Source organism: Ursus maritimus (assembly GCF_017311325.1).
Source record: "Ursus maritimus isolate PB19 chromosome X unlocalized genomic scaffold, ASM1731132v1 scaffold_X1, whole genome shotgun sequence".
Lineage (NCBI taxonomy): Eukaryota > Metazoa > Chordata > Mammalia > Carnivora > Ursidae > Ursus > Ursus maritimus.
The window spans coordinates 15,706,890-15,721,072 of NW_024423319.1; positions in this window are offsets into that span (position 1 = coordinate 15,706,890).

Sequence of the window (14,183 nt, forward strand, 5' to 3'; positions counted from 1 at the left end):
TACACACAAACACATACACATGAGATTCAATGGAAAAAGGCAAACAGCAATTAATTTTAGACACACAAATCAATTTCATATTTTTAAATTACCTAACCATTTAAATAATTCAGAATAAGGTTTAAAATCTTTTTTCCATACCATGTGCCTATCAGAGGAGAAAGAAGAAGTGAACAACAGATAGTAGGAACATCTACATCTTTTCTTACTTGAGTAATCTCTACACTCAACGTGGGGCTCAAACCCACGACCCCTAGACCAAGAGTCACAGCCTCCACCAACAGAGCCAGCCAGGCACCCCAGGAACATATACATCTATTAGAGCCAGAAGATTTGGGTTTAAGTCCTGGCTTCTAGATGACTCCAGGCAAGTAAGAATCTTTCTGCACCTCACCAATGAGAAAAGGGAAGTTATATCTGGCGTTATAATGAGTACAATGAGATAATGGGGAAAAATGCTTTGTAAATTGTAGAGATAAATACAAATAATAAAATTACTTAACCTCCCGAGCTACCCTCTCCACATGCCCTTCGGGGAGCTGACTAGGGGGTAAGCCCTACAAGGCAGACGTGGTGGTCTAGACATAAAACTGTGATTCTGTAGTTTTTAATGGTTACAAATGGTCTCAGTTTCATCCCCCTTCAATGTAGCCTATAACATGACGTAGACAAAAGCATAGTTTTTGGATCCAGACCCCTGGGTTGGAATCCCAGCTACTTCTCTTTCTGTCATGTGATTGTGACCACAGACATGTCGTTTCATCTTCTGAGCTTCAAGTAACTTATTAGTATGATGATAAGGTTGGTACTTACTTGCCAGACTTGTTTGACGATTGCATGACATAATGCTTCTTGATTTCTAGCATCATTCTTGGCCCATAGTAGGCACTCAGCAAAAGGTAGTAATGTTATCAATACTGATATTTATTACCCTTACTTGGCAATTATGTTTCCTGCTCTAAATGGCAAAATTCAAGTGCTGGGCATTTATGCCTGGGATGTTTTCATGATGAATACTGCTCAATACAATCTAAGGTGAATCTGCTCAAAGATCTGTTTTGATATTAATATATATCAAAGAATACTGCAGAATTCACACTTTCTACACCTGGTGGGGATTTTTCTGCTTCAGATCCTTTCTTCTTAGACTGCCACTTATAATAGGGAATGTTTTCACATCTCCGTGATCAATATTACAAATAGATGTCATACAAGTGAATATATATTACTAGTGAACATATATGTATATGTATATATCTATATATACACATATATATGTATATATAACTAGTGAATATATATAATATATATATATTCACGTATCTATTCAGAGAGAGAGAGAACACTATGTTAAAGGGTAAAGTTTCCAAACAACCCCTAAATGACATAGATATTTGAATAACAATGTAGTAACATCCTCCACTAATGTTACCTTGTCCTTTTACTAGATGACCCAGCACTCCAAACATAGTGATGAAAACGCTGGCCAGATATCTGCGATATCCTGTGAACTTGGGTCAACCATAAAGAACACCCAGTGTGCAGTAGTGGAAATTTGCATTTTCAGACTAAGCATCTGCTTGTTTCTCCAGACTGGACTGAGAGAAGGAAGAACTTGTTACATTTGCTCTCTTGGGGAGCAGTGATTTAGAAGCCACTTGGTTTTGCAGACTGTATTTATTCACTCCTCTGGCTTTATCCCACAGAGGATCTCGCAAAATTTCTAGGTATCTTTACATCTATTTCATAAACTTAATAATTATGGGGGGAAACATAAACTTTGAATAGATATTGATGAGTAAAAAAGTACCATGAAAATAAAACTAAAGAAAAAGGAGAGAGCAGGTGCTGGGAGAGCATTATTTGCAACTGGATGGTCAGGGAAGCCCCACTAATACAGTCACATTTGATCAGAAATCTGAAGGTGGGGCGGGTAGTCTACACAGTTATCTGGAAGAAGGGCATGCCGTGGAAGAGGAGACAGCAAGGGCAAACATCCTGAGGTAGAAAGTGTGCTCTAAGTGCTTGAGGGACAGAAAGGAGAGCAGTATAGTGAAAACAGTGTAGACCAGGGGGTGAGGGAAGTGGCAAACAGACCCCATATGCAGGTTTTTACGCTGATAATGTATGTACAAGGCTTTCATGGAAAAAGTAGTAAAGCATTCCCAAACACACACAAAAGAAGACGTAAGTACATGAAAGGGATATCATGTTTCTACATCAGGAAACTCGCCATCAGAAGGATAGAACAATATCACAGTTTCCCAAATTGATATGTACTTTCAGTTTAATGTCAATCAAATTTCTACAGACTTTTATAGGAATTTGATAAGCTGATTGTAAATTGTATTTAGAGAAACAGTGAAAAAGGATGGCCAAGTCACCCAGATATTCCTGTAGAAAGAAAAGATGGGTAGATTTGATCTACAAAATACCACAATTTTTATGAAACTTTAGTAATTAAAACAGTGTGGTGTAACAATTGTTCTTGCCCCGTGCAATCTCTCTGAATTCATCTTCCCTTTGTTCATTCCACTCCCAGCTATACGGGCCTCTTTGCATAGCTATCCTCTTCAGACGTTTGTACTTGCTGTTCCATCTACCTGCTGGGTTGTATCCTCGGATATCTGTGTGACTCACCTTGTTATCTTTTTTAGATCTCCACTAAGATCAGCGAGGTCTTCCTTGACCATTGTATTTAAATAGCAAGTCTCAACCCATCGGACAATTCCTATCCTGCTTTATTTTCCTTCACGGCAGTTGTCAACATTTGATGTTTTATACATTTTAATTATTTATAACTTTATTGATGCTCTCCTCCACTAGACTGGAAGTTCTAGAAGGGCAGGTATTTTTCTCTTGTGTTCACTGATAGAATCTAATAATCTAGAAAAGTGCTTGGCCCATAGCGGATGCTTAGCATTGGTTGAAGGGATGAAAGAGTAGATGAATGATATTGGTGCAGTTATAATACTTAACAGCAATACAAAAGATAAAGCCTAGTGCCATGAGACACAGTGGCACAGGGTGGGGGTGGGGGAGATTAAAAGCCCAAACATAGATCCCATAGATACATAAAAATTTGATAGATGACAGGTGACATTGCAGATCAGTGGGAAAACCACAAAAATGAACACAATTCAGTTTGCTGGAACAAGTGTTTATCCATATGGAAGAAACGTAAATGGATCTCTACCTCAAATCACACATAAAAATCCACTTAAGCTATATGAAATACCTAAATGGGAAATGTAAAACTCTAAATATCTTTGAAGTAAATACGTAATTCATTTTATAACTTGGGTAGGGAAATTTTTCTAAAACCAGGCAAAAAACAGTATTCATAAGGGGGGAGTTTACTAAATTAAATTACATCAAAACTTAGAATTTATGTTTTCCCAAAAAAGAAAACCCATGAAACAACTGAAAAGAACAATTACAATTGGAATAATATATTCACTACACATAAAACCCCCATAAAGTTAGTTTCCAGAATATGTTTTAAAGTTGTGACAATTAATAAAAATGACAAAAATGTAACTAGACACTTTACATAAGAGAATACTTGAATTGCTTGTGACATATTTAGTTATACTCAACATAATTAGGAATTATGGACATGTAAATATAAAAACTACAAGACACCATTTTATATGCAGATTGAGAAAACGTTTAGACAGTTCCAGGTTCTAGTGAGGATTGTGAGTCAACTCTCATAACGGCTGATGCAAGACAACATTGGTATAAGCACGTTACAAAGCAACCTGGAATTATCTTGAAAACTGTACGGCTCAGGGGTGCCTGAGTGGCTCAGACTTGGTTTCAGTTCAGGTCTTGATCTCAGAGTCCTGATATGAAGCCCTGCGTAGCGTACCACGCTCAGCAGATTCTCTGCCCCTCCTTCTCTCTTTCAAACAAGTGAATAAATCTTTAAAAAAATAAAAAAATATATGGCTCATATCCAACAATCTAGTAATTCAGCTCAAAGGATGTAGTCTAAAGAAAGTCTTACATATGTAAAATATTTGTGCATCATTCCCTACCTTCCTCCCCAACAATAAAACCAGGAAACTAGAAGCAACTCGAATATCCATTAACAGGAAAATACGTATATAAATTCTGGTAAATTTTCAGAATGACATACTATATGGCAGTGAAAATAAATGAGCTATAACTTCACACATTGACAGGGATGAAACTTAGAAACACGGTATTGAATGAAAAGGAAAGTGAGAAGAATATACAGAGATTGATACCATTTTATTAAGTTTTAAAACAGGAAAAAATTAACAATACGTTGTTTAAGGATGTATATAAAAACTGGTTAAAATTGAGCACACATGAGAATACAAACTTTTTTTTTTTTAAATAACAGTTACTTCTGGGAGGGGGTTGCTATTGGGTGGAATTGCTATACGGAGGACAAAGACACACTAAACACTATTGGTAATTTCCTGATCTTAAACTGGGTGGTGGATTCATGGGTGTTATTTTATCATCACGTTTCATGATTTACATAAGCATAACAAATTACTTTGTGTGTTTTGAATATTATCTAGTGATGCACTTGTTCGATAAAATGGCTAAAAACAAGGATTTCTTTTCAGCAAAAGACACGTAAAATTAACAAACAAGTAACAGATTGGGCGATGAAATGTTCATTGTCAAAATCTGATAAAGGATTACTATCTAGACTATATAAGATATTCAAATTAACAGCAAAACAAACTCTGAGATACTGATAGGAAAAATGAACAAAAATATGAATAGTCAATTCGCAGAAATGGAAAACTGAATATACAACACCAGTAATCAAAGAAATGCAAATGAAACAATGAACTAACATCTGACCTCCATACTCCTGTAAAAAATGTGAAAATCTGATACCAAATGTTGGGACGTACCATGTCCTCTCATGCACATTGAAGTGTACTATAGTGTAGTCATTCTGGGGAGAAATCTGGCAGTACTTAGTGAAATTAAGTTGGAGGCAACCAAGGTGTTCATAACCAAGGGCGTGGATTAAAAAAAATTGTGGATATGTACTATGGAATACTCTGCAGCAGTAGAAGCAATAAATTAGATTGCCTTAGAGCCCCTTGGGTAGATCTTAGAAACAGCACTGAGTGAAAACATCAGAAGCCACAATACCTATCATAATACCATCTCTATACATCTTTTAAAATACAAGAATACTGTATTCTTGACAGACACAGGATCTTGAAAATATAAAACAATGAAATCTTGCACGTCCTTTCTCTTTCCCACAACACTTGATCTTGTGACTTTTGGTTTCAGAATCATATGTGTTTTGGTTTTGAGCCCAAAGATAACTTACCTGTGAAATCCACCTGAAATGGACTGATTCATGACAGTAGCTTAATCAATAGAGGACAATGTGTAAATCACTCAACAGTCGGCCCCTGGCATAGGAAGAAGGGAGGAAAGAGGGGTGATGTAGGTTTGCGTTCAAAGGTCACTGTTCTCAGAAAAGTGAAGGAACAGAAAACTTCTGGCATTTTCCATAAATAGATTTTGTAGCAATTTTGTTAACAGAAAAAGGAGTAAAACATCTTCTTTGAAGCTGTAAACAAAGGGTTCGTAAAATATATTATGGCGCAGGACAATACCGATAATGCATTATGTGTACAGCACAGTATTTTCTCATGCAACCCTCCCTGTGACCTTGTGAGATGGCTGGGGTAGGAATGTACATCTATGTGGCTCCTGTTGAGATCTATTTAGTACGGCTTAAAAAAATAAGATGCTCTAAATGAGAGTGATCTGTTCACTTCACTTACTGGCTAATATACTAATAATAACAATTGTGTTATAAATACAAAGCTTCGTTACGCTTTATCAGTACTATACTTTCACCTGCATTGATTGTGAGACCCCTAAAAAAAGTTCTAAGTTAGGCAGCTAGTATCAGTCCCAGTTTACAGAATGAAAAACCGTGCCCCAGAAAAGTTGTCATCTAGCTAGTAAATTACAGAAGAGGTACTAAAAACATCCATCTTCTGACTAGACAAGCGAAAAATCCTGTATTCATTAATTTGCATGAAGCATTCTCAAGACAAAGGAAGTAGCAGAAACTGAACATATGTGTTACACTGAGCACAGAATCTCCTTCATGTTAAATTCTCAATTTACTGCAATATATTAGGGAATTTGAGGGACTGACTTCAGTTCCTAGAAACTCAGTAAAGTTACCAATTAGTAAAGGTAATTGGTAATAAATGATGTGCTGTTTTAATATTACCATCACATATCCTGAGCAGGTTCTGAAATATTAAATTAAGAATGATGATATTCTTCCAGAAGATATGCAAAACAGAAAAAATGTTCTATTTTGTGTGGTAAAATTTCCACTTGGTTCATGTTTTATTAATAAAAATTAGCTAACTGTGGCACTCACGTCTTTCTAAAAATATTATTCTAGAAAGACTTGACAACGGGATGCTGCACATACTCAGTAAGTGACTATTTACCACAGATGAAAAGATAGCACTTACATTTTCTTCAGTAATTCTGGGATAATTAGCTATTGAAAGAGGTTATATATTTATCAGAACCATTCCAACATGTAATTCAAATGTCCTCGTTTTCAAATTTTCTCTCACAAATAAACCCAGATGGCTTTTTGAAATATTTATTCAAGGTTCTAAATTTGCATGTAAATTCATTTTTAACAATTTTTTTGTCAAGTCTGGCTACACACACATCTAGGTAGATATACATTTTCTCAAAGGCTGCCGCAACAAAAGATGTTTCTCTTAAACTGGAACACAATTCCAAGTTGTATTATGATCAACACACAAACTGAGGAATTCAACAGGAATCACTGTGCCACAGACGGTTATTTTTTTTTTTTCATTTTAGTTGGTAGAAAGTGGCCTGCCGTATGACTTCACAATATGGTATGATAGTCATTTATAAGATCAATTTCTGTACCACTACATGTAGGCTGCTTAATTTCTGTATAAGACTGACTTGCTTCTTGAAATATATCCTAGATTCATTTGAATTTTATTAACTTGCAATCCCAAGTGTTTTGTCATACCAATTACTTAGTTATAGTATGAATCAGAAGGAAGACTGCATCGTGTTCATAGCTAGGGAATTGCATTCAATGAGACCTTCCGACTCTAGTTGACAGTGGTGTCTTTAATATGGCTAAATCAAGATACTAAAAAAGAAGTGATTGCATCCTGTTCACTTGATTTACTTGGGCAGAGGGTGAGGACTCCGCACAGGCCCTAAAATACCACCATGAACTGCCTTCTTAATTTTGCCTGGTGATAAAGCACTGAAGAATAAGGGGCCAGGGAGCCTAATTGTCATTTATTGACATTCTAAACCTCAGGAGGTTTGTCTTTCATTTGAGCTATAAATGTGACTATGTCAGTCTGAATGTTTATTACATAATTTTAAATACACTTCTCCCAAGATATTCCTCTTTGGAGATGAATTTTACACTAAATATTCACGATTATAGCGCATGTCCAAAAGAAGGTGAGGTCTAGGGAGCAACAAGGGACTAGAGAAAAATCCAATTACCCAATGAGAATAGGCTACTTCCAGGGCTAACTCAACGAGATGTCATTACCAGAGATTATGATATGAACAATGTTCCTTGTGTTTGTGCAGTAAGTAAAAATATATGTGCAGAAATATAAATGGGCTGATTGATAATAAAACGGAAGCTTGCGTCTATAAGTCAATCTTCTCCGGGCTTCAAGAGATCGCCAGGACCAGCTGAGTGGGATTAACAATACCGACCCAAATGTGTTATCCTCTCACCCTACCCACTCCAGAAGGACCTCAGCCTCTGGTTCAGATCCCCACACATTCAAGTATTTCTGCAAATTCCCAAAGGGGATCTCGAATTTTCTCATGAACAAGTCCAGGCAGCTCTGTACACCACCTCCGTTTGTTCTTAAATTTGCCACGTTCACTGAGTACTGCTGCCTCTGACAGGCCCTGCCGCTCTCTCCTGCTGGACATGGCAGGCTTCCGCCAGAGCTCTCAGTCTTGTGCCAGGAACTAGTCTCTCACAAACACTCCCGCCGTCTCCTGCCGCGCTCTGCCGCTGCTGTGCTAGAACTCTTAAATGATCAGATTTGTCTATGGTGAATGGGAGAGAGTGTTCAACTTCTCTGTATTATATTCTGTCAGAGAGGACACACATCTGAACAGTGCAACAACCCTTTGCATGGTCATCTACAGTAATCTCTCTGCTGAGGACTCTGACATCCACACAAAGGGAACTGAACAAGGGAACTCCTGAGTAACAGCTTCCAAACTGTCCTTAAAACCACTCCTCTCCTCCAACAACTAAGGCTAAGGCAGTGGGTCAAGCTTGTTATACCCGTTTCTTTCCTCCATTTCCATGTGTTTTTGCTCAGGAGGCCCTCAGTGAACATGCAGTCTTCTAATGGTCGTTGCCACAGTCCATCAAACAGGTTTAGAGAACTACTCAAACCACTGATGGACACTGCTTTAGGCTATACAGGCTGGGAATCCAAGTACAAGCCATACATGAGAGGTTACAAAATATTTTCACACACATTCTGTCTTCACAACAACCCTGCGAAGGAGACTAGGTTTTGCAATGAAGGAAACACAAATTCAGAGAGGAAATGTTATTTGATCAAGGTCACCTAGACAGCTGGATAACATTAGGCAAGTAGAATCTTTCCTCTGCATGTCTCATTATTGCGTCGGTTCGCCCTTGTTAGGGGGACTATTTCATTTCATTTGGAAAACTACCTGCTGAATTAGGGCACCAAAGTAGGAGATGCTAAAACAAATGCAATGTTTAGACCCTGTCAACCTACCCACTATATCCTCTACACAGGCAAGTCATAAGAGCAGTAATGATCACCATCGCCCGATGCGATAGACCATGCCTAAGGCAGCTAAACTTGGACCAACCAGAGTTACAGGCTAACAACCTTATAGAGTGGTTTCAGTAGACCGGTAAGAAAAGAAATCAGTTTGCAAAGAATTGAAGAGAAAAGAAGGACAAGAGCTCAGAAAACAGGACTAGATAATTTTGAGAAGCTTGAGCTATTTATTTCAAGAAGCTTAAACTATTCGAAGAATAAAGGACATAGATGAGGATGCATATAGGGCAAAGCATCTTTTCTGCTTAGGAAAGGAAGTGTTTGACTGTGCTTGATGACAAAAAAGAAGTAGCTAGTGGAGAAGACTGAGTGTACGAGAGAGAAAGAAAACATTCTTAATGGAGTAAGGCCCAAAGCAGGCAGAAGAGGGTGGATGGAATGCATGTTGTTGTGGATTTAACCTAGGAGTAGATACCACAGAATAGAAAGAAAGGAGAAATGAAAAAGACAAAAGAAAATTTCCACTTTAATAGTTGCTGGAGTTTTCAATATTTTACTCTACCTATTTTTACTTTAATAACTTCATGAATATGCATAAGTAAAAATGTAAAGTGGACATTCCCCATCTTAAGAGTCATTATGGAAGAGTAGAAATAACCACAAGAGTGGATTTGGAGTTCAAGTCCAAATTCTGATGCATGGCTTGACTCCTACAACATGATGCTACTACCTACCTAAAAGACTGTTTCAAGGGGCGCCTGGGTGGCACAGCGGTTAAGCGTCTGCCTTCGGCTCAGGGCGTTATCCCAGCATTCTGGGATCGAGCCCTGCATCAGGCTCCCTGCTCCGCTGGGAGCCTGCTTCTTCCTCTCCCACTCCCCCTGCTTGTGTTCCCTCTCTTGCTGGCTGTCTCTATCTCTGTTAAATAAATAAATAAAATCTTAAAAAAAAAAAATAAAAAAAAAATAAAAGACTGTTTCGAGGTCCAAATGAGATAACAAACACGTTTATGCTTTGTAAATTACAGTGGTAGATATTAGTTATTTTTCTTAACCGCACTTTTTCCTGAAGCTATTTAAAACTTCAATAAGTGCCTTTAAGCAAGAGGAAGTCATATAAAGATAAGAAAAGAAAGATTAAAAGATAGAAGTTGAGATAGAAAGAAAGACAAAAAGAGGCTGAGCCTCAGAAAACCAGCCAAGACTACCAACTTTAATGCCAAGCAGGCAGGATTCCAGCTGCCATAAATTATCAAAGAAATGGGTACTTCCTCTCTAAATTCACATACAGAATACTAGACAGGATTCCACCCAAAATGCAGCAAGGCCATAAAGGAACATATTTCATTCAACTCTCAATACTCAAGATACATGCAAGTTTCTTCAATTAGTTCAGGGTATGATGCCAAAATCACCAAGTGTGAGTTTTGAACAATATATTTCATATTTGTTTCTGGTCAACTGTATTGTTGTTCACCACTAAATCCACCTCAGTAACTAGCACAGAATAGGCACTAATAGAATATTTATTTAGAGAAGGAATTAGATGCCTCCAGCAGCCTTACCACCATTCATAGCAAAGCAATTTGGGGAAAATCACAGAAACAGCAAAAGAAAGAAGAGCTATAAATGTTTATAATTGAGTCCATTTTGCATCACATTCATTACGCTGTGTGTCTGTCACTGCCCTGAGGCTGAGGCAAAAATAAACCCAGACTATGGTTATTTCCTGTTACTTCCCTCTTCACCTAGCCCCTAGCCCCACTCCAGTCCCTAACATTGTGCTTAGTCCACAGTAGGTGCACCATAAAAGCATGTCATATTGAATTAAGGGGAACTTCCCTTTTATCGGGTTCAAATATTTTATTTTCTAATATTTTAATTACGGTTTAAAAAACATAATAAATGTAACAAAGCAGGCCAGTGTACTGCTGACACATTTCTGAGTCTCATAGAATAATCTGTGCTAACCATAACAGCAGCAACAGCAATAATATTGTCCCCCATTCACTGATGGCCAAATAATTTATAAACATTATCACTGATCCCCACAATTCAACAAGATAGGCATCATTAGCCTTATATTATAGATGAAAAAATTAGATGCAGACAGATTAAATGCCTTTCCCACGGCCACACTGGTATAAATGGCGGAGTGGTGCTCCAACCTAAGGGTATCTCACTTTGAAGGCCATTCTCTTCCCATGCTGCCATATTTTCTACCTAAAAGAGTTCAAGGTAGGAGAACTAATGGCAGTACCAGAATTACAGTTGTATTCAAATTAGTTGATAAGTCTAACTTTTTATGCTCTCTTTAAAGACCCAATACACGACTGTCTGCAGCGAGACATTGACCTAGTGGCTCAGTAACACAGGCGACTGGGCCAACAAAATGGAAAAAGAACATATTGGCAAGACTTGAGTCCAAAATTCCTCAGAACTTCCTCCTCCATTCCTGTTAGTGGAATCTCAAGTGGAAAGTGTGGCATTAATCCTATTTTTCAATTTGCGGCACATTGTAAGTATTAGTCTTTGTAAAGCCGTTTTTCATTTTACATATACTTATTTATTCTTGTTTAGCCCGTACCTGCTTTCCCATTCTTCTCCCACCCAAGATAACGGATTTAACACACACCCCTTTAATTGTATGTCTTATAAACTGTCTACCTGTTTTGTGTATATGTATTTTTAAACTGATGTAAGTGGTTTTGGGTTATGATTTCATCCTCTTTCTTGCTATTTTCCCTCAGCATTTTGCTATATGTGGATTTAGTCCGTTCTATCTGCCACACCCACTGCATTTACCCAACCACTCCCCTAGTAATAGACAAGATTGCATCCAAATCCCTCCCACAGCCAAAAATAAAATAAAAACTGCAACAAATATCTTTGTATATGTCCATGCCTGGACCTTTGTGTCATTCTTTTTGGGATACTCAGCAAAACGACTGGGTCCACAAGTATGTGCATCTCTATTGTACTTTGACTAAATGCCAGCAGTATGCTTTCCGGAAAATGACTCACCAGTGTGGACACCACCAGCAGGGCATGAGGATTCCCTTCCCCCCACATTCCCACAAACACTTGGTATGATCAAGCTTTATATAATTCATCAGTCTAATGGATTAAAAACCTGTCATTGTTTCTTAATTTTCATTTCTCTGATTCATAGTCTTGTTAGCCTTTTGGGTTTCTACTTCTATAGAATGGCAGTTCATGCCCTTTGCCAACCTTTCATTCGAGGTTACTGTTTTACATTTTTATTCATTTGGAAGATTTCCTTGAATAATCTATATATTCATCTTTGTTTTAGACATGCAAGTATCTTCTCTCTATCACATTTCTATTAATATTGTCCATGGTCTGTTCTGTTAAAGAGAAATCTTTAATTTTAGTAAGTATAATTAAATTCATAAGATTTTTGCCTTGTATTTGGCACTTTTGGAGTTTTGTTTAAAAACTCTGTCTTAGTCAACTTGGGCTATTATAACAAAATATAAACAAGAGACATTTGTTTCTCACAGTTCTGGAGATGGGAAGTCTGAAATCAGGGTCGCAGACTGCTGACTTCTCCTTGTAGCCTCATATAGTAGAAAGTGAGCTAGCTCTCTAAGGTCTCTTTGATATGGGCACTAAGTCCTTTCTTGAGGGTTCCATCATCATGACCTAACTACCTCCAAAAGATCCCACCACCAAATACCATCACTTTGGTGATTATGCTTCAACAAATAAATTTTAAGGGGACACCAATATTCAGTCCATAGCAAATTCCTTCTCCAAACCTAGATAATAAAAATAATCTATCAGCTCTTCTAGTCACTTTATAGTATTTCTTTCACATTTAGGTCATTAATTCATCCAGAGTCCCGCATTATATATGGTGGGTAGAGAGGGAATCAGCTCTATTTTTCTCCTCTATATAATGAGCATATTTTCCTAATATCATTTATTAAATAATCTTTCTTTACCCATAATTCACTGTCCCTTTTTTGTTTTAAAGATTTTATTTATTTATTTGTTAGAGAGAGAGAGCACACATGCACACGTGTGCAGAGGGAGGGGCAGAGGGAGAAGCAGGCTTCCGCTCTGAGCAAGGAGCGTAATTAAGAACTCCATCCCAGGACTCTGGGATCATGCCCTGAGCCGAAGGCAGGTGCCTAACCGACTGAGCCATCCAGGCGTCCTCCTTGTCTCCCTTTTATTGCATATTGAGCTCCCACATAAATGGTATTTAGATTCCACTGAATTCCATTAAAACCATGATAATAGTTTGACTGCAAATATTCACAGTATATTAAAAATTAAACCATTACAAACTGTGTAAACTCATAAAGATAAATTTAAACCATCAACTTAAAATACATGAGAGGGTATATCGTATTTCAAAATTCTGTTCATGAGTATGAAAAGAAAAAAAAAGTTCATCAACCATGGTTGAAATACATATTTCCCCTCCATGAATTCTCTGAGGTGCATTTTATAGCAGTGAGCCAGAAGCCTTTGCTAGTTCTTCATCTTGTCAAGTTTCTTGGATTTTATAAGTACATTTTTACTCTCCTGACAACTAAGTTCCTAGGGAACTGAACATTAAGTTGTTAATAATATGCTCATGGAGGTCTCACCAAACCAAATGAAAGGATGTTAAAAGAAAAAAAAATAGAGTCTCATGTCACATGCATCTGCATACTCAGTGCCTGGAAAAAACAAAAGTTGCTGCACGCATCTATTGTGCTCTAATTCACATGTCAAGTGTGTTCACAAGGGAACTACTCAAAAACACTTTACTGCCTTTGTTTATATCTCTCTATCACGGTTTTTATGAAGCAAAACCTTTTTAAAGTGTTCACGAAGGAGAATTTCACGTGATGATATTAATGATTTCATGTACCTTTAGGCTACACTTACACAAGCCACACTTATCACTCCCTTCATTTACTGTGGCTTCAACTGTCGATAAAATAGGTGTTTGAAGGATATGTCCTAAGTAAAAATCAAGTTTTAGCTCGAACAGATTTTCCTATCTGTCTGGAGGAGACATGACCAAGTTTTCATTTTGCATTCTAGTTTGGACACTCCCCATAGTTTATACCGATGCTAGTAGAAGTGTTTCTGTTAGCTCACCTCTGCTCCTATACTTTCAGACCATGAAATCCTTTGCATGGTGTCTGATATAAGAAGAATTTAGTTATAGTTCCTTGTTAGTATAATAGCCAATATACTATCCATAAGCCAAGAGTCAGGGGTAGAATTTGACTATTAGGGAGTGTTTTCTTATTCCATAGGGATGCAATTCCTTAAGAGTTGCGTACATTATCATATATCCAGGGCCTCAAAT